Source organism: Symphalangus syndactylus, chromosome 5 (assembly GCF_028878055.3).
Source record: "Symphalangus syndactylus isolate Jambi chromosome 5, NHGRI_mSymSyn1-v2.1_pri, whole genome shotgun sequence".
In the NCBI taxonomy this organism is placed as follows: Eukaryota; Metazoa; Chordata; class Mammalia; order Primates; family Hylobatidae; genus Symphalangus; species Symphalangus syndactylus.
The window spans coordinates 114424137-114448432 of NC_072427.2; the positions used below are offsets into that span (position 1 = coordinate 114424137).

Consider the following 24296-nt stretch of genomic DNA (forward strand, 5'->3'; position numbering starts at 1 on the left):
TGCTTGGTTTTCTGTTCTGCATTAGTTTGCTGAGGATAATGGCTTCTATCCATATCCCTGCAAAGGACATGATCTCATTCCTTTTTATGGCTGCATAGTATTCCATGGTATATATGTACCACATTTTCTTTATCCAGTCTATCACTGATGGGCATTTGGGTTGATTTCATGTTGTGGCTGTTGTGAATAGTGCTGCAGTGAACATACATGTGCATGTGTTTTTATAATAGAATGATTTATAATCCTTTGGGTATATACCCAGTAATGGGATTGCTGGGTCAAACGGTATTTCTGCCTCTAGGTCTTTGAGGACTTGCCACACTGTCTTCCACAATGGTTGAACTAATTTACACTCCCACCAGCAATGTAAAGTATTCTTTTTTCTCCACAACCTTGCCAGCATCTGTTGTTTTCTGACTCTTTAATAATCACCATTCTGACAGGCATGAGATGGTATCTCATTATGGTTTTGATTGCATTTCTCTAATGATCAGTGATGTTGAGCTTTTAATTCTATATTTGCTGGCCACATGAATGTCTTCTTTTTAGAACTGTCTGTTCATGCCTTTGTCCACCTTTTAATGGTTTTTTTTTCTTGTAAATTTGTTTAAACTCTTCGTAAACTCTGGATATTAGACCTTTGTCAGCGCATCAGACTCATTTTAAATAAATTTATGATTTTGTATGTAATATATCATTTTTATTTTTGTTTTTCATGGCTTTATTTAGGTATAATTTACATGTATCAAGCAGTTCATCCACTGCAGGTGTTCAGTTTGAAGGTTTTGAGTCAATGCACTCAGATGTTGCAACCATCACCACAGTCCAGCGTTAGGACATTTTCGTGTCTCCACAGAGTCCTTCACGCCCATTTCCAATCTCTGCTCTCTTCTCCTGCCCCAGGAGGTGATCTGCTTTCTCTACATACAGTTCAGCTTTTTAAGACATTTCATATATAAATGGAATCATACAATATAGATATCTTTTTGGAATCATACAATATAGATATCTTTTGTATTTAGCCTCTTTCACTAAGCATTAACTTTCTGAGGTTCATCCTTGGTGACGTGAATCATTAGTTCATTCCCTGTTTTTGTTGGTTACACTTTATGCTTGCCTTTAATAGTTGATGGGCATTTGTTTTGTTTACGGTTTTTGGTTATTATGATTGATGCTGATATCACGGTTTGTAGACAGATTTTTTGTGGACATATATTTTCATTTCTCTTGGTTAGGTACTCCAGTGTAAAATTAGTAGGTCATTGCAAGGGTATACATTCATGTATGTTTAACTTTTTGAAAAACCACCAAACTGGTTTTCAAGTGGTTATGCCGTTTTTACATTCTCACCAGCAATGGAGGAGGGGTTCAGTTTCTTCCTGTCCTCCTCAACCTTTGAGTTTTTTCAGTCTTTTTTTTTTTAAATGTAGCTGTTCTAGTGAGTGTGTAATGTGATCTCATTGTGATTTTACTAATATTTCATGTCTTTAATGGATGACAATGAGCATCTCTTTATGTGTTTACTAAACATTCACAAGTCTTCTTTGGTGAAGTACCTTTAAATCTTTAGTCCATTAAAAAAAATTTGGTTAGTTTATCTTATTGCTGACTTCAAAGGGTTTTAATATATGCTGTATACTATATCTTCATCAATTATATAATTTGCATATATTTTCTTCTGTGGATTGTCTTTCAATTTGAATGCATTCCATTTTTCATTTTTTAAAAATGGATTGTGCTTTTGTTTTCTTATTTAAGGAATATTTCTGTAACTTAACTTCATAAGAGTTTATCCTATTCCTTCTTCTAGAAGTTGTGTTTTAATTTTTACAATTCAGACTATAATCCATTTTGAGTTATTTTTGTATGTTGAGAGATACAGGTTTATACTTATTTATTTTCACATATGGATATCTAACTGTACCAGCACCATGTATTAAGAAGACTATTATTTTAATTGCAGTGGCATATTTGTCGAAAATCAAGTGACTATGAATGGGAGTTTATTCTGGACTCTATTCTGTTCCATTACCTATATGTGTATCTTTATAGCAGGACCAACACTGTTGGTTACCATATAGATTTATAGTATGTTTTGAAATTAGATAAGTTTAAGTCCTGCAGCTTCATACTTTTTCAAAGTTGTTTCACTATTCTTGGTATTTTATACTTTCATATATATTTTAGGACCAATTTCTAGAAAAAGATTACGATGACATTTAGGTAGATCAATGTAGGGAGAATTGACGTCTTAGTAATATTGGATCTTTCAATCAACGGAATCTTTGTTCCAATAAACAAGTCTTCTTTAATTTCCCTCAACAGTGTTTTGTAGTTTTGAGTGCACATGTTTTACTCCTGCCTCTGCTTCCCAAAGTGCTGGGATTATAGGCGTGAGCCACCATGCCTGGCTGCATTTCTTATATACTGGCAACAAACCATCCAAAAATAAATTCCATTCAGCCACAAGAGTAACAAAAAGAATAAAGCTTAAGAATAAATTTAATGTCCAAGTGCGGTGGCTTATGCCTGTCATCCCAGCACTTTGGAAGGTCGAGGTGGGTGGATCACCTGTGGCCAGGAGTTCAAGACCAGCCTGACCAACATAGTGAAATCCCGTCTCTACTAAAAATACAAAATTAGCCAGGCATGGTGGTGCATGCCTGTAATCCCAGCTACTTGGGAGGCTGAGGCAGGAGAATTGCTTGAACCTGGGAGGCAGAGGTTGCAGTGAGCCAAGACTGCACCACTGCACTCTAGCTTGGGCAACAGAGTGAGACTGTCTCAAAAAAAAAAAAAAAAAAGAAATGCAGTTGATTGTGGATCTTGTCATAAACCTTTCTAAACTTTTTTTTATTAATTATTTTGGGTTTCTTGTAGAGTCCTTAGAATTATTGACAAGCAAGATCATGTTACCTGCATATAAGGATAATTTTGACTTCTTTTTCAGTCTATCTGTCTTTATATTTGTTGCATTGAGTAGACATCAGATATCTTTGTCTTCTTCAGATCTTAGGTGGGGAAAGCATTCAGTCTTTCACCATTAGTATGATATTAGTTGTAGGCAATTATCTTAGAAAGGAAAGATTGTTTTAACACTGAAACAATTAATATAATATATATTATTAATAGACTAAAAGACTAAAAACCCACATAAAGGAGTTAAAAACTCACATGATTATCTCGATACAGAAAAATCATTTGACAAAATCCAACACATCAGTGATAAAAGCAAACAAACAAAACCCAAAAACTACCCATAGGGAGGAGGGAATAGCAGCTGTATTATACTACCGCTGTATAATAATAGTGGAAGGTGGACTTTTTCTCCGTAAAATGGGGACAAAGCATGAATGTTTGCCCTCACCACTTCTTTTCAACACTGGACTGGAAGTTCTAGCCATAGACACTGGACTGGAAGTTCTAGCCATATGTTTTCTGATTGTAATGTTTATGCAGCCTATTTTGGAGCATGTGGAACTGTTAAGGGAAAATAACTCCAACTCCTTTTCCTACCATCTAGAATATCACTGTTATCATTGTGTTCTCCATCCCTTCAGTATGGTGTGTGTATATGTGTGTGGGGTAACACATTAAAAAAGAAATTTGAGATCGTACTTTATGCTCATATCTCTGACCTAATTTGTTACCCTTTTTTCCTTGCTCATTACTACCTACTTTGGTCATCTCTCACTTCCTTAAGCAGGCACGTCCTTTGCATACGCTATTTTATTGGAAATTCTCTTCACTTTATTCTTTGTATGACTAGGGCCTTCTCAGCTTAAAAGTCATTTTCTCAGAGAAGCTTTTGCTTTTCCTTATCACTTTATGTAAAGTAGCTTCCTCTGTACCTCTTGCTTTGTTTGAAATCTTCAATTATTTTATTTTCTGTTTGCTTCTTTCCTGTCTCTTTCCCATGGGAACTGTGTTTGTCTTATTCATGTTGTAACTCCAGCACCTACCATAGCGTCTAGCCTTCTAATTTGTTTGGCAATTTGTTCAACTCAGATGAATAGTATCTTGCTTTCTTAGCATTATGTTCTGATAATTTTACCACATTATTATATAAATGGATGTCTTTGAAAACGTCCATTTTAAAGATTGTATAATATTTCATAATATAATTATGATGAAGTTATTTAAAATTTTCTTATTCATTAGACATGCTTCTTTTGTCATGATTCAAAACATCTGGCATATTCAGTTTCACTGACTTGAACTGAAGGCTAATTTACTCACTTATTACTATAGGAAAACTTTAAGTATTAATGTTAGAGTAGTTTATTTTGTGTTATCTTTTGTTGGTTTTATTTAAATATTCTTTTAATTTATCTTTTGTGTGGTCATATATTTGTCTCAAAAGGAGTATAATAATGTCTTAGTAGAGACCAACCATTAACATAAACAATTCTAGAATGTGACAAAATATCAAATACAAATTGTGGACTCAGAATACTTTTGACTTTTTACATGGAAAATGTAGGCTCATTAAGTTCATATGCTAGTACCAAGTGTTTTGCATTACCTGAATTGAGACCATTGTAGATGAACAGTAGTAGAGAAAAATCAGAATTTATGTTCCAGAGAACTGTCAAGGCCCTGTCTTTTTCCAAAATGCTGGGATTTGAATTCCACCTCAGCCTCTTATTGGCTTTGTGATTTGGGGTAACGTAAACCCAGTTTCCTCATCTACAAACCGAGGATAATAATCATCACCTTATAGGGTTTTTTTAAAGATTATATCTGTAAAAGGCTTATTGTTATGTTTGAGACATAGTAATTGCTCAGTAAACTATAGTTATCATTACCTGTTAAGTCTCTTAGTTCTGGGAGTGTTGGTAAGAGTAGTAGCTGTAAGGATTCCTTATGGTGTCATCAACAGATAATGACCAGTTCATTAATACTGTTCCTCTAAGTTGGGCACCGTGGTGCACACCTGTAGTTCCAGCTACTTGGGAGGCTGAGTTGGGAGGATCATTTGAACCCAGGAGTTTGAGACCAGCCTGAGCAACATAGCAAGATCCTCGTCTCTAAAAATAAAAATAATAATGATAATAATAATGTTCCTCTAGAGATGTTTTCTTTTACCCTTCTCAGGAGTTGGTGGTTTTCTTCATAGAATATACCAGTTTGTAGGGTTTCTTCCCTATATACCTAGACCAAAAAAAGATTTAGCCCACAAGTTCATATTTTAAAGTTCCAGTAATCAATTTATAGATTACTATTTGCAGTTTGCTTGCTTGCTCTTTTTCTTTCTTTCTTTCTTTCTTTCTTTCTTTCTTTCTTTCTTTCGTTCTTTCTCTCTCTCTCTCTCTCTCTTTCCTTCCCTTCCCCTTCCCTCCTTCCTTCCTTCCTTCCTTCCTTCCTTCCTTCCTTCCTTCCCCTTCCTTTCCTTTCCTTTCCTTTCCTTTCCTTTCCTTTCCTTTCCTTTCCTTTCCTTTCCTTTCCTTTCTTTCTTTCTTTCTTTCTTTCTTTCCTTTCTTTCTTTCTTTCTTTCTTTCTTTCTTTCTTTCTTTCTTTCTTTCTTTCTTTCTTTCTTTCTTTCCTTCCTTCCTTCCTTCCTTCCTTCCTTCCTTCTTTCTTTCTTTCTTTCTTTTCTTTCTCTCTCTCTTCCTTTCTTTCACGGAGTCTCGCTCTGTCTCCCAGGCTGGAGTGCAGTGGCGCGATATCGGCTCACTGCAAGCTCTGTCTCCCAGGTTCACCCCATTCTCCTGCCTTAGCCTCCCAAGTAGCTGGGACTACAGGTGCCCGCCACCACACCCAGCTAATTTTTTGTATTTTTAGTAGAGATGGGGTTTCACCTTGTTAGCCAGGATGGTCTGGATCTCCTGACCTTGTTATCCGCCCATTTCGGCCTCCCAAAGTGCTGGGATTACAGGTGTGAGCCACCGTGCCCGGCCAGCATTCTTAAATATAGTTATGGTTACTTTCTTGTTCCAACTTTAAGATAAAAGGTTATAATCTTTTTGTCAAGAAGGAAGAAAGGTAATTGAAAACTGAACAATTAAATTTGTGCAGTGCATTATATACAGACATAAAATGTCAAAATGAAAAAATTAGAAATAGTTAAATAAACTACAGTATATTACATCATGGAACATTATGTAGTCATTAAAATATTATACAAGAAAATTAAATTATATGAAATTATATACTATATGTGATAAAAACAGGAAACAACATTATTTCAGCATAACTGAATTTTTGTTTTAAACAAAAGTAAATACAGTAATTATTTCTGCATTTAGAGGTAATTATTATTTTTTCTTTTTGCTGATTTGTATTTTCTAATTTATCTACAGTAAATGCATACATATTTTCTAACAAACAATAGAAATAAAATGATGCAAATAGGAAAAAATCTAAAATTGTCCACTCCTTAATACAAGTATAAAACTCCTAAGAGGCAGTGCATAATACAGATGTAGTTCTGAGCTATCACACAGCCACCAGCAGCACCCTACCAAATAGCTGTGGGAAAGAGATAGGTCTGACACATAAATGGGAGCATCATTAAGTGAGTAATGCTTTACCAGTTACAAAATGCCATCATGGACATGACTGTATTTGATTTTCACAACTCAGTGAAATGAGCAGAGATTCCATTTTATAGAGGAGCAACAGATACTGAGCAGGGCTGGTTAAGTCATATGCCCCAAATTATAGAGCTTGGACTCAATCAAATCTTGACTATAAATTCAGATAGGAATTCTAAGAAGGAAACAATCACTTGCCCTGATTATATATACCGAGAAGGATGTGATTCACACATCAACTTAACAATAACCATATTTGCAATTACATGAGTACTCCTATTAGAATGTGGTAGGGACCTTGGGAATTTCTGAAGTCTCCAATCCCCAATCTCTGAAGCAATATACTCAAGGCACGCCCAGCCTCCCACTATCAACATGAATAAACTGCACATATTTAAGAAACAATTTGACAAGTTTTGACATGTGTGTACACCTGTGAAACCATCATCACCATTAAGATGACATCTCTTTGTAATCCCTCCCTTGGGCATGCTTCATCCCCAGGCAGCCCCACTGATCTATTTTCTTTCACAATAGATGAATTTGCATTTTCTGGAATGTTATCCAAATGGAATCACACAAAATATGTTTCTTTTTGTCTGGCTTCTTGCACTCAGGGTAATTATTTTGAGATTCTTCCATATTTATTTTCCATATGTGTGTGTGTATTCTGTTTTGATACTGAGTAGTAAAACTATATTGTATGGATATACCATATGATTCATTCACCTATTGATGGGGGCATTTCAGTTGTTTCCAGTTTTTGACTATTAAAAATAAATCTACTTTGGGCATTATTGTGTAAATCTTTTTATGGATATAGGGCATTTGATATTTATTACCAATTTTTTTGCTGCAAAGATTACATACTTGGTATTTTGAAACTGAAAAAGTTCCCTATAAGAAAAACTATAGCTACTCTTTTTTTTTTTTTTTTAAGAAATACACGTTTAGGAGGATTTATAATTTTTTGTATGTAAATTAATTAATTTAGCACAGCACACTAAGAAATTTGAAATTAACAAAAGTTAATAAACACATCCTAGCAACTATAAACCTTTTTCACAGCTTATTTTGTTGAAGCAGCTACTTTTATCGATTATTACCTGGAAAGCAAAGATCTATTGCTTTCCGTTAATGAACCAGCATTCATAAACAATTGATATTTTTCTGTCAAATGAGTACTTTTGCATTGAACTTGAACAAGAAAAGGTAATGGGATAAGTTGAACTTCATCAAAAGATATTCCAGAATCTGGTTTGGAATAGATGCCAAACTATCTTTTCCCTCTTGTTAAGATGCACACTTGACTGAAGGAGGACGGGGAATCTGAAGACTCCCAATGACATCAGAGCTACTTTTCAACAGCCTTCTCAATTTTCTTTCTCAGAAAGCAGAAGAAGCTCAGAGCTTGGAGACAGACGGTGAGAATATTTTTTTCCTGAGTTCTTAAGGCTTAATCATTATGAGTTTAATATATTTCAGACAATTCTTTCTCAGTTATAAATTAGCTTATAATTCAAAATATATATTATGTGCTTCATCTGTGCAAGTTATTTCATCAGGCAATGTGGTTTAAAAAATGAAAGAGATACAATCCTTCCTTTAAGGAACTTATATGGAAAGAATAAATGTCGATAAATGATGTAATCAAACAGTAAAAGAGATTAAATGCCGTAAGAGAAATGGAGAAAGATATTCTTGAGAATTCAGTGTGTAGATTACTTCTGGAGAGAGGAATTGGAAAGCTTGAAAGAAGAAATAGTATTTTTGTTGATAACACTTAATTTATCAAAAACCAGAGAAAATGGACAGTTAATACAAATCCTAAAATAGCAATCCCCGATTTCAGATAAAAAGTTAATTACCGTTTCGAGGAAAAATAGAAGCATGTTTGATTATTGTGTGTTTATTATAGTATAGGCCAGTGATTACTTTTGGAATTATGTAAAATTCCTCTTAGAAAGGAAGGAGCATTGTTAGCATTTCTGAGAAATGATAAAGTAATTGGATTAAATTAACACAAGTAGGTGGGCAGAGCAACGAAAAAGAGTATGAGCGAGTGGTTAATTCTACTTGGATTAACACTCCTGTTTTCTAGTATAGCCACAGCCTACATGAATTCGCCATGTCTTAAGCTCTTGGACCTTATGCTGCTCATTTCTGGGAAGGAGAAATCCAAGTTAACTCTGTAAAGGCATAACGATTGATTATTGTGCTCATAATTAGTTGTGAATAGTTCAGTTTCATCTGGCTAACTGAAAAAATCTGGTCAGAGAGAGCGAGCATATACAGCATGCTAAAATTCACCATGTTTTATCTGACCGCAGTGTTTCAAAAAGGGAAGGGCAACTTTGAGCCAAATTTGTTCTTTACCTGTAGGCCTCATATGGATAATCCTAACTGCTTTTTCTTCAGTGTTCTGATAATGTTCAGAAAACCTAGTAATGAAGTTATTTTAATCACCCACTTAAATGCTTAGCTTTTCTTGTAATTTCATCAAGAAAATCTTTAAAACATTATTTAAAAGACTGAATAAAATTACTAATAATTATTTGGTTGCAAGTCACTTTTCATATATTCGTATATTTTTTACCTATAATTGGAATTTAAAATCAACGAGGCAATTATTTGTAAATACTAAAATTTTTTAATTCAGATATAATTAGGTGTTAATCACTGGTTGGTAGTCTGAAATCTGCTTTTATATTTGATGAAACAGTTGATATTGAACTCCATTTCTGAACTTCTAATTCTATTAAAATTAATATTATAATCATGCATATTCCTGTGACCACCCCGCCACAAGATATAATTGGTTTATTGTTGTTCTTAATTTTCAACACATTTGTTTTACCACGTAGCCAGAATGATAAGCAATGCTCACTGGATCCAACTAAGAGTTAGATAAGTAAATTATAGGTAGCCATCTGGTAAATATACACAGCCAATGAGTTGTTCTTAGAAAATTGTCAAATTTGGATTTTTCTTCCAGATTAAAAAAAAAAGACGGCCAGGCATGGTGGCTCACACCTATAATCCCAGCACTTTGGGAGGCCGAGGTGGGCAGATCACGAGGTCAGGAGTTCAAGACCAGCCTGACCAGTATGGTGAAACCCTGTCTCTACTAAAAATACAAATATTAGCCAGGTGCGGTAGTGCGTGCCTGTAGTCCCAGTTACTTGGGAGGCTGAGGCAGGAGAATCACTTAACTCGGCAGTCAGGGTTGCAGTGAGCCAAGATCGTGCCACTGCACTCCAGCCTGGGCGACAGAGAAAGACTCTGTCTCAAAAAAAAAAAAAAAAAAAGAAAAAAAAATTATAATGTATAGTGAATAACTTTGAAAACTAAAAATTTATAAAAACGAATTACTAGTAGTGATTTTCTGTATTCCTTTCACATATTTTTAAATGTTTTTAGATTTTAAGATTTTAAAGATGATTATGTCAAATGTGTTTTTTCTAAAACGTGTTGTGTTAAATGGGTTTTCCTTTTGAATGAACAGTCCATGGTCAAATAAGCTTGGGAGATGTTGGGTCAAAGTATAGAATGTCTTTTCAATAAGCCTTTCATTAACCAGTGGACTGTGTCTCTAAAAGGAGGATCTGGTATATCTCAGGAGATGAGTATTTGACAAGTTGAGGATTCTAAACTAATGTTTTATGAGGTTTTTACTATAGTTTGTCATACCCTGCAAAACACTCATGTTATCTTTTTAAGTATAGTAATGTTTTTTTGACTGAAAGCTCAAAGATAATGATTGGGAGGAAAAAGGATGTAATTAATTGAATATTGCAAACTAAATAAAGAATGAAGTGTTTAAAAAGCCTTTTAGTGTCTTAGGCCATGTTTCCCTTGCTCTTTTGTTAGCTCCTTCTTTTGAAAGAGATATAACCATCATATGGAGTAACTAACAAAATTAATTCACCCTTTATTATATTTTATAGGACTTGATATACTTTCTGTGCTGTTTATCTCAGTGTATAATATTTATTAGCTAATTTTGATAGAAATTGCTGATACAAAAACAGAGAATATCTTGGGTAGTGTTAACTAAATGACCATAAATCAGTTAGCTTAAACACTTGAATATACTAATTTTCTCTAACGGAATTTTTATTGTTATATGTCATGATTTTCCACTAGGAAGAGTTCTCTATTGTACTTTTTTCTAGTTTGATTAAATTTTTGACAACTATTGTAGTAGAATAGATGTCTTGAGTTTAAAACTTTCATGTCAGACATAAAATATCTATATAAAATTTTTTTTTTTAAAAAAGGGCCAGTACTCTGGGCGCGGTGGCTCATGCTTGCAATCCCAGCACTTTGGGAGGCCGAGGCGGGTGGATCACGAGGTCAGGAGATCGAGACCATCCTGGCTAACATGGTGAAACCCCGTCTCTACTAAAAATACAAAAAATTAGCCAGGCGCCATGGCGAGCACCTGTAGTCCCAGCTACTCAGGAGGCTGAGGCAGGAGAATGGCGTGAACCCGGGAGGCGGAGCTTCCAGTGAGCCGAGATCGCGCCACTGCACTCCAGCCTGGTCAAGAGAGTGAGACTCCATCTAAAAAAAAAAAAAAAAAAAAAGTGCCAGTACTGATGAGCTGGGTTACAAGGTTGGTAAAGTAATCTAATTGTATACATGGAATGCCTTTCCAACTTCATAAAACACTCCTCAAAGTCATATTTTTTTATTTGTTTAAGAAATAACTCTTTGTAAAATGTGTTTAAACTTTCACACCAGATTTTTAGTAGGAACATGATGCTGGTGAAAGAAAGATCAATTTATAATCTGGGTGAGTTGTCCTAGTTGGAATTAATTGCCGTAAACCAATTTGGCCTTCTCACTAGTGTTTTCCTGGCCTTGTGGATAACCCTGGTAAGAAAATCTGTATGCTTGGCTCAAATGAATCATTGTTAGTTTCCAGCATTGCTTCCATCCACTCTTAATTCCCTTTCTCACAGCCAGCCATCTTCGTTCAGAGTCTTATCATTTCTCATCTGGAGCTCTTGTGCTGGCAAGCCTCTTTACTGACATCCTTGTTCGAGTCTTTCACAACCACCAGATCTTCCTAAAACTCCAGCTTACTTGTGTTACTTGTCTGATCAAAAATAATGTAGCCATTGGAATAGCATAATGAACATAGAAAAGTGATAGACCTTCTTTAATCCTAACTTACTGTTACTATGGGAAACATTAATACAATTAACATTTTTTAATTTGATATCTTTAAAGAATTGACTTTTCCTTAAGTCTTTTACTTAGTATCTTAATTGATATAACTTATGTTGTTTGGGGAGGAACATCCCTACTAGACTAAGCCTCCATGTCAACTCAGGTTTTATAAAGTCGCTATATGCGAAGGCACCATATCAACTCAGATTTTATAAAGTCGCTATATGCGAAGCCTCCATATCAACTCAGATTTTATAAAATTCCTATATTCTAAGCCTCCGTATCAACTCAGGTTTTTTTTTTTTTCTCTTCCATGAAAGGTTTCAAATGAAGTAATCAAAATAATTTTAAAAGTGTTGATCAAACTGTCAATACACTTTCTCTTCTTACACAGACCCTGGTCTTTTTCACTGAAATTAACTGTTGTGAACCTGATAGTCTCCTTGATTCTCTGCTACATTTGCCCTTCAACAATGTGGCCTGTGGTTTGCATATCTGAAAATTGTCTGATTCTAACGTCAGAGCTTATGCTATAGTTATTTAGATAACTAGAATTTCTTCATTCTGGATTAGAGGTGTATGAGTAATTTTCAAATCTCGTTTGCTTCCTTTTTGCATTTATTTATTTAGAAAATGTTAATAGTACAGTCTATATAAGCTTCTAGCTTGAAGCTTTGTCTCTTGCTGTTGCTGCCCCTCTCTGCAACTCCTTCTTCCCACCTGCCATCTTCTGGCCTGTCCTCCAAGCTAGTGCTTCTCAAAATATCTGCAGTAAAGGCCAATAATTTGTTTGTCTGTTTCCATTTTATTTTTTTTTAGTAACTCACTTTTATTGTCTTTTTAAAAAGCTATGACAGATTACAAGTTTTTTAAAAAGACTACAAAATCTAAGTCCACATCTTTCATCATTAAATTCAATTATCTACAACTTTTATAGAACATGCCATCAAATTATTTTGTCATGTTCTATAAAAGTTTGTCATTACTGCCGATTTTTATTCTTGGAGGTGATTACTTAAAGTTTCTAGAACATACTCTGTGCCGTTGTGCTTCCCGGACTGGGCTGATGGTCCTCCTATTTTCTGAAGAACACTGAAGCTTCTTTTCCAGTTGAGAAAGCCTTGTTTGTCCCTAGAGTCAGTTCACATGCAGCCTCTGTAGAGAACCTTCACTAAAAACGGTGTTCCCTGCCTTACCACTCAGCCTTCTCCCAAAAACTGTGTCTCTCAGTGCTTTCTCCACTTTGTCCATGCCTTCTTTTTAGTAGCATCTCACTATGTTGTTGATTCTGTTTTTTCCCGATGAGATTGTGAGCCCACTAAGGGCTGGTTTATCACTTAGTTATCCTTGTAACTTCAGCTCTTAACAACATAGCAGCTTCTTTGTAAATATTTGTACATTTGTTACTTCTTGTATGGTAAATTCAGGATAATAGTGACTGTAGAGATGGGAGATTTTTTATATCGTCCTTAGTTTACTCATCTTTTTAGAAAGTTCTTTCTTTTCTTTCCTCATCTTGGTCTTAGGGACATTCTGCACAGAGAACAATATTTATCTGCCATAATTATAGTGGAAATTCTTGAAATTAGAAAGAAGAGATTGTTTGAAGAAAACCAGCATTGTACTTTTCAACTATTAATAGCAGCAGCTTTCAAACTTTTTGCTTTCAAGACAACTTTATACTCTTAAATTATCAAGGACCCAAGAGAGCTTTTATTTATGAGATTCATATCAACTGATGTTTATCATATTAGAAATTTAAACTGAGAAAAAATTTAAAACGAGTTACACAAGGATGCATTCCACGTATATAGCCTCTAGACAACTCTACTGTACACTTATGAAGGAATGATATGAAAAGCCAGATAACATTTAGTATTATGAAAGTAGTCTTTACCTCATGTGCCTCCTGAATGGGTCATGGCCACCCCTGGCATCCTTGGACCACCCTTTGAGAACTGCTGTATTACGGCAATTCACTTGTCTAATTGCGAACCGAATCTTCTATATTTCTATTCGAATAATGTTAACCTTGCTTTTGTGTTTGTAGATTAATAGGTTTTTTTTTTTTAATAACTGCACGGTGTATCATATTACCCACTTTTCTATTAATGTCTAGACCTAGAATGTGCTGGAACTTACTGCCAGAGTTGGCTTGGCAGCTGTAAGACAGAGATGCTTACTCAAGGAGAAGTCATTTTATTTGTGGATACTCAGTAAGGTCATTCCTAGTTGTGCCCTGTCAATTTCCCCACCCCCCAGCTTTCAAGTCCTCTTTATGATTTGTGTACCTTCTAATACTTCTCCTATGGTGATTCGCCCAACTCCAGAGGTTTCAGAGGTTTGGTCGTTTAAAAAAATAATTTCACAAAATGAAGTTGATGTGTTATTTTGCAGGATTGAGTAGGCTTCCCCTCAAGTCTTTCCTTCTCTCCTTTGCGTGACCTTCCCCTCCACTTGCCTCAACCTGATCCCTGATGCTGGCAGTCCTTTTCTGAGAGTACAGTCTGCTCTTTGGCAGATATTTACTTGGCCCTGGTGACTCCTGTTCTGTTTTACTCCCTACCATCTTACCTTGGCTGATACTCTGTTAAATTCTTTCTGAGGTCTTAGCGGGACAGTCAGTCTCTAGAGTATCTGACGACTCTCTTCAAATTACATTGGTGCTGGGTCTTCCCTGAGGGTTCTGGGAATGCATTGTGTACCTTTCAGCTGGATGGGAATACCAAGATGGCTGCTAGTTCCGACACTTGATTTACTGACAGCTTCATACTGTTTTTACTCATAGTCTTTTTATTGTGTGGTGATGTCATGCAAGCTTGAATTTGGGGACTTGATATCGTTATGAGTGATCATCTAAAAACATGAAGCTGATAGAATGTTGGGTAGTTTTTATTTTTAATTCTGTGTCCTAAACATAGTTGAGACTCAATAAATATTTGCTGAGTTAATTTTTTTTCTCATTAGTGTTAGATAGAACTCTTCGCTCCAAGAACCACATTATAATTTCAGTTGGACATCTCTGTCTTACAGCCAAGGGAAATACACTCTCACATTGTTCTGAAAAGGTACATGTTACTGTCTTAGTAAGCAAAACCCTTACCTAATACTTAATGAAGCTTGATAGTTGAAATGTACAAAATTCAGATTTCAAACAGGATCTGATTCTGACTCTTTAAAGCCCCCCTATAAGAATTACTACTTTTTTGAAACTTTGTAGAAATCATTTTTTAGCACAGTGTTTATCAAACCTAGGCTTGAGATATAGTAATTATTTGTATCGTTTTTATCTCTGATTTAATAAAGTTGCTATGAAATAACACCCTATCTTATAGCACTGACTGTTTATGTTAAACAAATTGGTTTCTAAATATTCAAAGCAGCCTTGTTTCCAGAGCTGTCTTTTTCTTCAGCTCTCCTGTCTTTGTCTTATTTTGACCATGGCAGTGCACTAACTGATCTACAGTTTCTTCTTCCTCCAAGCTATGAACAACTCCCATAGCTTCTGGTTTTGTTTTTCTAATACGCTTTTAATAATACCATTGCTTGTAAGGAAACCCACCAGATAAAGGCCAGCTTATTGGCATGGCCTTGATTCAAAGTCCTTGGTCCCAGTTGCATTTCCAGCCTAATCTCCACTCCCATTGGGCTACCACACTTCCTGTGTCACACTCAGCTCTTCCTTGCCTTTGAGTGCTATTTCTGGACCCTAGAATGGCTGCCATTCTCTTCTGCCTGGCTAGCCCTTACTCATTTTTTAACCATCACTGACCACCACCTGCACGTGTACACATGAGCTAAAAACCTAGTTACAGCCTATCTGTGTTCCTAGAGCACTTTTTACATATTTCAGTCATTGCATTTAGCACAGTATATACTCTCTCTCCTTTGGCACAGAGACTAAGGAAGAAAATCACCGGCGCTGTGCACTCTCGGGTCTTATTTACTCACTAGGTGTTATTACTCTGTCCTTTTCCTGTCCTGTTTAGGAAAACATACCTGAATCCAAGTGAGTGAAAGTGTGGTTATTACCCAAGTTATCTTGAATTTATTTAGTCTGTTTTTTTACAAGGGAATAATTGCAACCTCTTAGACCTTATTAAATTCTGTACTTACACTAAATACTTACACTAAATACTCTTTAGAACTAATCATGACATACCTTATGTCTGATGATGACAAACCAGCATGTTATAGATGGAGACACACTGATTTTAGCATATATTGCGATTTAAGCATTACAGCTGTTTGTTCCACCAGACTATTTATTTCTTGAGAGCCAGGACTATTTTATTCATCTTTTTCCTTTTGTTGTTCTAGAGTAATGATGTAAACATTTGCCTACTTTAGCTACTAAATTAAATTTTGAGAGCATTGCCAGGGAAGAATCAAACACCCTCTACTGGCGTTAATACTTTCTCTTTTGGCCCATGCACTGGTAATGCTAAAACATCAAATGTCATGCTGATGTTTTTATAACAAGACCGAGATTACTTTACCTTATTTTACTTGTGTCACTCACTATTCTAATGATTTTTTTTTTCCGTCTTAAGAATGTATTCATCATGTTGGGAATAAGAAATTTAGTAAACATGCTATAATGTAATTTTCCTTACCTGTAATTTTGGTAAGCTATATGCAGTATGCATGAAGTTTGTGACTTAACTAAAACCATGTATTTTTTTAAAAATGAAAATTCTAGAGATAAATATTGATGGAAATATTTTTTAGTCTTAACCTATCACTGTGCTACAAATCTGAAAGATACAAATAGAGCTTTAAGTTTTACATTCACTACACTGAAATATAGTCAAGAAAGAATTCGACCTGAATTCTTTAATAAGCACAATGGAAGGGTTGTTTACTTTTGAGAACTAATAGCTGCCCCATTCTTTGTGATTGTCTGCTTACATAATTTGTTATGAAAGAATGCTTCTAGGTAAACCCTCTCTCCAGAATGCTGGTGGTTTGTTCTATTCTGCTTGGGAAGGGTTAAGAGGAGACAACATCCTGTCAAAGACCTTGTTTTTAATTTTGCTTCTCACACTGGCACAGATCCTGCTAAGAGCAGCCCAGATTAGTTCGGAAAACCTTTGAAGAGATTTAAGATGTCCTTCAGCCAGTTTGAAGGTTTTTGTCTTGCAAATCCAGTACAAGGGCGCCTGCAGGCATCTCGACCCTTGCTGTGCTGCTGATGCAGCTCAAGGTCACACTAACCCGCCCTGTGACATTCAGCAACAACAAAAAAAATTATGCGGTGAAACTGCCTCAGCGTTCAACCAACCAACAACTTCCTTTAGTGAGGAACTGAGGAAGAAGTCTTTTTTACCCCCCTTTTTCTTCTTTAGGGGGCTCTGTGAATTTTTGCTGTAGGAAATAATCCCGGATTTCTGGTGTGTGTGATGACAAGGTCATTTCTTAATTAGAACACATGTAAAGAACAAAGCTAAATGGCTTCAAAACAGCTTTGTAGTTGATGGAGAGGATTTAAATTATTTAAAGAGATAGTCACCCATGTATGATGGAAGCTGAATTCTAAAGGCATTAACTCCTTCATTCCTATCTACTTGTCATTGCTTTGAATTCCTTATGTCTGACTTTAGAGGGTTGCATTCTAAACTTAAGAGAATTTATAAATGCCCAGTTTTTAAGTGATGAAATATAATTTATAAATCAAATTCTCAGATAAACTTTTAATGGAGAAGTTTTCTCCCCATGACATCTGTCTCCTTAGAAACATTATCACATGGCTTGACTTAGGAACTAGGAATTACACACTTTTCCCTCTGGCAACTGTGATTTATTTATAATGTGTTGGAGGTGAGTGAGTAAAGTGCTTCTTTATTGCCTCACCTTCTCTCTTCCTCACTTTTATCCATTTGTGATTTAGAAGTCTAGTTAAGCATTTTTCTCCTGCCTCTTTAGAAATAACAGCACGTATCATTCAGGTTTCTCAACTTTCAAAGAATTGATGTAGGAAGACCATCTTTTTTCTATGGAAAAAAATTAATCTTAGTTAAAAATGGACTTTAAGAAAGTTGTTTCTGAACACGCATGACATTTTAAGGCACAGTGAAACCATGTCCATGAACACTCGGTAGCCATATTGGATCTGCTCCCCTTCGTGGGGCTTGTTTCCCCATGTTCCTCCTTCGCTGCCTGCGAATGTTAACTACCAAATAAATGAGTTGGACAAAGTCCAAGTGCATTGGCTTTCTGTGCTTGAGACTTAATGTGTATCACCTCTGCAGGATTGGAGCAGAACAATCTAAGAGAGTAATTTTGTGGTTGATATTTTCTTTATGTATATTATGTACAGAAGCACACATGGCAGTTATTTTTTTATTCACAAAATGACATTGTGTAGACAAAGTTACCTTCAACATTATATTAGCAAAGCCATTTTCTCAGAATTTATACCCAGTTGCTTTTTGACTGAAGTAGAATCAGGACAAGTACAATATTTTAAGTGTGATGATTTAAACTGATATTTTAGATTTTGTGGGCCACACTTAAGAAATTTGTTTGAGGGGATAACATGTTGGACTGTGTGAAAACAAGTTAGAATGAACTAGACCTATTATTCTGAAGGATTTTTCTCCTATTGAGAAACAATTTTGGGGGTCCATGAAATGAAAGGGTGTGTATACTAAGATACATATTTTTAGCTGTGGGTACTTTAAAGATCTCAGGTTTGCAAAAAGAAAATATTGGAGGGTAAATCTATATGCGAGGAAATGGTTAGTGTGATTCATTGCATCCTGCCCTTGCCTGGAGTCTGGTGTGCCCTAAATGTCATGTATGACCCAAGCTCACCTGCTAGTAATTTCTAATTTACTGTCCTAATTCATCGATTTGTTATCACTAATTGTTCTTCATTTACTTCTGTGTAGTTTCCAGTACCTAAAGGGTTGAAAGGTTGCTGTAATTGGCACCCGCAGCTGCTCTTTCTTTTGACAGGGGATAATTTTGCAGCCTATGCTTTGTGTGACAGCTGCCTAATTGGGCATTCTCCCCTTGTAGCAAGCCTGCCTCCTCCAGCCTCCCTGCTGACAAATGGTGGTGGATTATAGATGAGGACACGCTGACCCGTTCGACCTTGCTGAGACAGCGGGGAGGGGCCTCCTGCTACTTGAGGGAAGCTTTAGGTCATTTAGAGGACAAGGTCATGAGCCAGGTGGAGAAATGACATGATATCACATGACAGTAGCCTGATGACATGGTCAGTGTGTCAAGGACAAATGCATCAGTATCGATTAAACATTATTGCAATACTTCATTGAGTCCCTAGTATTTCCTAATTGTTCCTACTGATTTTTTTTAAGAAATAGAAAAAGTGCAAAATGAGACACATGTATTTTAGCAGTGTTAAAGCAGTTGTTTACATGAAAACAGAATGGCTTAGGATGCCTCCTAATAAGTTTCTTCAGTTATTTAGAGTATTTTGTTCTTAATTTTTGCTTAGTTTGCAGCCCCTTAGCTATCAATACTTTTCAAGAGTTATTTGAAAATTAAGGCAGGCAAATTAAAATGTGGCAGTGTATGTCGTTAAAAAATATTTAACAACTTCTGTCATTCGCCTACTCAATGACTGGCATACCTTTTCATATTTTGAATAAAAGGAAAATAAGCCAATGAAAATGTCTAATTGAAAAGAACACCAGAACTCTAGATTTATAAGATTAACCATACCACCGTGATGCCATAATTATGAAGTGTTAAAGGTGCTTTTTAAATAATTGTTGAGACCTGAAAATGTTTTTCAAATAACTTGGGATTATTCATAATGTAAATACTTCAAGATACATGAAAATCTTTTGTATGTCTTATTACTGGTAATGCACATACTTTTCTTGAGAAAGTAGACTTGAGCTATTACAATATATTTTTAAGTGTAAAATCTGAAGAATCCATGCAGAGTCTGTTAACCCTGTGTTAATACCTGAAATGATAAATTCATCTTAAACTGCGCTGGATAGTACAATTAAGAAAAATGCCTAGTTTTAAAAATGGTTAGCAGTTGAATACAAAGAAGACTGATCATGATTCTCGTTTCTGGAAAAACAATTGTTGGGCACTGTTGAATCTAAGTCCTCAGTTCAACAGGAGGTAATTTTATGCCCCTGAGATAAAAAAATGAGGCATGGTAAAGTGTGATGAATTAGTTCACCTAAGTAGACACATCTGTATTTTCATGGCACGTGTGTGTGCGTGGGTGCGTGTGTGTGTGTGTGTGTGTGTGTGTTTAATTTTGACCATGCTGTGCATGTGTTTAGCTGCTCTCAAACCCTGCCTCAAGCTTGGTGAGGTTTAATCCTGTGCTCTTGTACACGTATACTTGATTAGTAGTTGTGGTTATCTCAGCAGAAGACATACCGCCCTCCTCCTTGTATTGGTCGGGACCTGGGCATTGGGGAGTCAAGGCAAAGGAGAAAGAAAAGAGATTTTACATTAGTATTCTATGAAAGCCTTACTGTCTGCAGAACAAATTGATTGCTCCGGTGTACCTGTGCTTGGCACCACTGCTGTGAAAGAAAGGTAGGGCTGTAATCTGTTTTATTGTATTACATATTGTGACACTCCAGGAATATTCAACACGCGCCCTTTCTAGGGCACGTGCTGTAAGTCTAAGTTAAGAAAAAGGAAATAAATGAATGGAGAGTATGTGAGAGCAATGGGCTACAGCTTTGTTTACTTCAGTCCAAGGGAGTTCATTCGAATAAGATAATTTTACTGAAAGCGTCACTGGGAACATAACCTGATTGATAATGAAACCCTGTAAAGTGTTCTGAGGCACTAAATCTGCTTCCCTGCTTGAAACATGTGAGGCAGAGATGAAATTCAAGCTAATACTGTAAGATTTTAACCATCAGATGGGAGCAGTCATGGAGGTGGTTATGGACATAGTTTGAAAATTATTTTAAATTATCTTCAGTACATTATATTCTTAAAGGTCCTACATAACATGGTGCAGAGGAAAGAGATTTTCATGAAAAAAAGAAAAGAGGTGGCCACTACACCACCTTGAACTATATTAAGAAATTAAGAAATGTGTTGTTTATTTTTCTGCTAACTTGATTTGCATAAACATTATACTGTTTTATTCTGTTGTAGAAAAGGAAATTGCACATTTCTTATAGTTTTTTTTAATTCTGTGATTGTTACTCAAATAGAGACTTGTAGTGTACAATTTGGGATATTTGAGATTACTTAATATGAAAGGAATAAATGCTTTAACATTTTATAAAGTGATTAAAATATCTGTGATAGGAATTAGACCCCTGGGCATTTTTAGGCATTCTTAAAATGTGGTCATAGCTGCACTTTTTCGGTTGTGTATAAATCTGTACTACAAGGGGAGAAAAGAAATTCCTCTTGTCCAAGCCTCTTGCCACATATGAACTGCAGGTGCCCTTTTCCCTCTTCTGTCCCCATCCGGATCCTTCGATTGCAATCAGAACACTTGATTTAGGAGAGAGAGGAAGCAAAATACCTCATACTAATACACTGATGAAATGAAAGTTGTTTCCTATTGTTTACTTTTTGTATTCTTGAAACTAGTATATAGCTTTACATTTTTTAGATTACATTTCAGTTCCATTTAATTGTGTGAATAAGTGTTCTGTATGTAGTAATTATACGTCCTGAAGATATTCCGGAGATCCGTATAATCACAAGCTATAGACATTGGTCTAGACTGGCTTGCAGATACTTTTATAGAAAATGACCAAGTGAAGAAGCATTTTTAAGCACCTGTCAATAATAAATATATCACTCTGTGACATAAAACATTGATTAAAATGAACTATTTGAGGTCATATTGTCTATAAAGGGGTTGTTTTCAAAGAACTTTTGAACTCCCTTACAAAATTCAGACTATTAAATTTTGTTTCAATTGGATATAGGCATCAAAATTATTTGTACTGTATTTTTGTACACCTAGTTTTGTGGGTTTTTCTCTATTGAAAAAACATATCAGAAATTGTAGAGGAAAAGTAAACTATAGAACTAAAAACAAGAATATTTTATTTTTCAGAATAAAACATGTTCTTAAACTCTTTTTACTTACAGTTTTTGATTTTGTAATTACTTTACAAATTTTGAAGATTTTAGAATCTTTGACTTTCTCAAAAGAAATACGTGGCATGCACATGGTTAATAATTAGCCAAGTAAGATGGGGAAGTTAAAAGGTTACCAAGTAGAGAAAATTGATATTTTCCTTTTTTTCTTTCCTTATTTATTTATTTTTTGATGGAGTGGAAGATTGTTTTAACAGGAAAGGACTATATTTTGTTTACCAAAGTATCCACAATGCTTAACACTGTACCTGGCATATGATAACTGCTTAATAAATATTTGTTGAACACATGAATAAGGAATACTCAACCACCCTCCCTTCTCACCCACCCCGATGCATTCCTTTCTTCTCTCTTGGCTATTTATGGTTTCAGTTTGTGCAGTGTTCATGGTAGTGAGTTTTTACATGAGTTGCTCTTTTGAAAGTACTCTAGGTATTGAAGGAACAGGAATTCAGTGTTTTAGAACCAACCTCTGAATCGTGTTTATGGAATTGTTTTCCAGTCAGAGTAGTTCAAGTGACTGAGTCTTAAAGTGTACTTCTTCCAAATGTGTGCTTTGAGTTCTTCTTCACTTCAAATTGCCTCTATTCTTTCCCCTCATATGCAGATCTACTGTGTTGTTGAATTTTGTTAAGCTGTGAAATCTAATTCTTAGAGTTTCGTCTTGTCAGTTTAGGTACATTATGCTTATTAACCAATATCAACAAATTATTTTAAACATCCAAGAAAATCACCTGTTAATTTTAGTCAGATATATCTAGGTACATTAAACTACAGAGAAAACAAACATCTGACATGTTATTATGACTATTAAGCCATGAAATGGAAGACATTCATGAGAACAACTTTATGTGGGTGATACTTCCCTAAGTTCAGTAAATGAGCATGCAGTGTTACTTGGTATCCAGTGTTAGCTAGGCTTGGACTGGAGTTCTTGAGCAGTAGGAACCTTAGGAATTATTATAAAGAGTTCGTTTAACTGATGAGAACACTGGGCTTTAGGCAAGTTCCTACTTAGCCACTGTTATAAAACTGCTTAGGACCTGAGCCAGGGCTAAAACACAAATCATCTAGCTTTTAAAAAAGTGATTTTTTTTTAACCTGGTATCAACTCTTGGTTCAATTTTATGCTTCTGAAATAATAATTGTTACGTTTATATTAGCCAAATTTTATTCCTATAGCTGCAGTAAAGTTTATAACCAAATAGAACATAAATCAAAGCAAACTCACACACACAGAATTTTCAATTGCTCCCTATGGATGTGGACACAGTAGACTTCTATGCCAAGAATGGGTGACAACATATTTAGTATTATGAAGAAAGATATAAAAATTTGAGAAGAAAACTTTACATAAAATTACAGTGGCCAGGCACATTGGCTCACCCCTGTAAGCCCAGCAGTTTGGGAGGCCGAGGTAGGAGGATTGCTTGAGCCCAGGAGTTCAAGATCAGTCTGGGCACCATAGTAAGACCCTATCGCTACTAAAAATTTAAAAAATTAACTAGCTACTTGGGAGGTTGAGGAGAGAGGATTGCTTGAGCCCAAGAGTTCAAGGTTGTGGGGAGCTGTGATTGAATTACTGCACTCCAGCCTGGACAACAGAGCAAGAGCCTGCCTCTCTCTCTCTGTCTTTCTAAGAGAGTTCACATTGGAATAAACTTGTGAATACAGTTGACCCTTGAATAATGTGGGGATTAGGAGTCCCAGCCACTGTGCAGTTAAAACATTTGCATATAACTTTTGACTCCCTCAAAACTTAACTACTGATAGCCTACTGTTGACCAGAAGCCTCACCGATAACATTAAAACAGTTGATTGACATGTATTTTGTATGTTTTATGTATTATATACTGTATTCTTATAATAAAGTTAGCTAGAGGAAAGAAGATGTCTGAAGAAAACCATAAGGAAGAGAAAATATATTCACTCTTTGCTAAGTGGAAGTAGATCATAATAAAGGTTTTATCCTCCTCATCTTCACATTAACTAGGCTAAGGAGTTGGTGTTGCTGTCTCAGGATTGGCAGAAATGGAAGAAAATTCGCTTATAAGTGGACACACACAGTGCAAGCCAGCGTTGTTCAAGGGTCAACTGTAGCACAGTCACAAACATGTTATATAGTCTGTTGATATTTGATATCTGTGGCAGTGTTTTCTTTAATAATATAGTCATGGCTTTGCAGAGGAAGGCAGCCAATTGAGACTCTTGCCATGTGGGGACCACCAAGGGGCAATGCTTGCCTCCTTCAGTGATAATTAAAGCTGACTTTTCAAGAAATTCAAGAAATATTCTAATTCAGATTGTTCATGGACAGATTAGACTCCTGGGGTTGGAGCTGGGGTTTGCAGATAGGTCCCAGCGGTACATGTCAGATAAATATTCAAGTTAAAGACTGAGAAGGTCCATCCAAAAATCATATGCCTAGTTCAAGGTGCTGACAGACTTAGCTGTAGGTGGGTCAGGCCTTCAACCACATGGGCTACATTCATGACTTGGTTT

At 35.7% G+C, this 24296-nt stretch overlaps 1 protein-coding gene across 7 annotated transcripts in view; it reads left to right on the forward strand.

Moving 5' to 3' along the window:
- NRIP1 (nuclear receptor interacting protein 1) overlaps positions 1-24296 on the forward strand; it is a 105019-nt gene that overhangs the window by 43186 nt on the left and 37537 nt on the right. For 4 of the 7 annotated variants that reach the window (XM_055279305.2, XM_063640663.1, XM_055279304.2 and 1 more), the window contains one exon: positions 7835-7960. The exons of the other annotated variants lie outside the window; for them this stretch is intronic. The gene's annotated coding sequence lies outside the window, so the exon portion shown is untranslated. The remainder of the gene's footprint in view (positions 1-7834; positions 7961-24296) is intronic. 7 annotated transcript variants of the gene reach the window in all.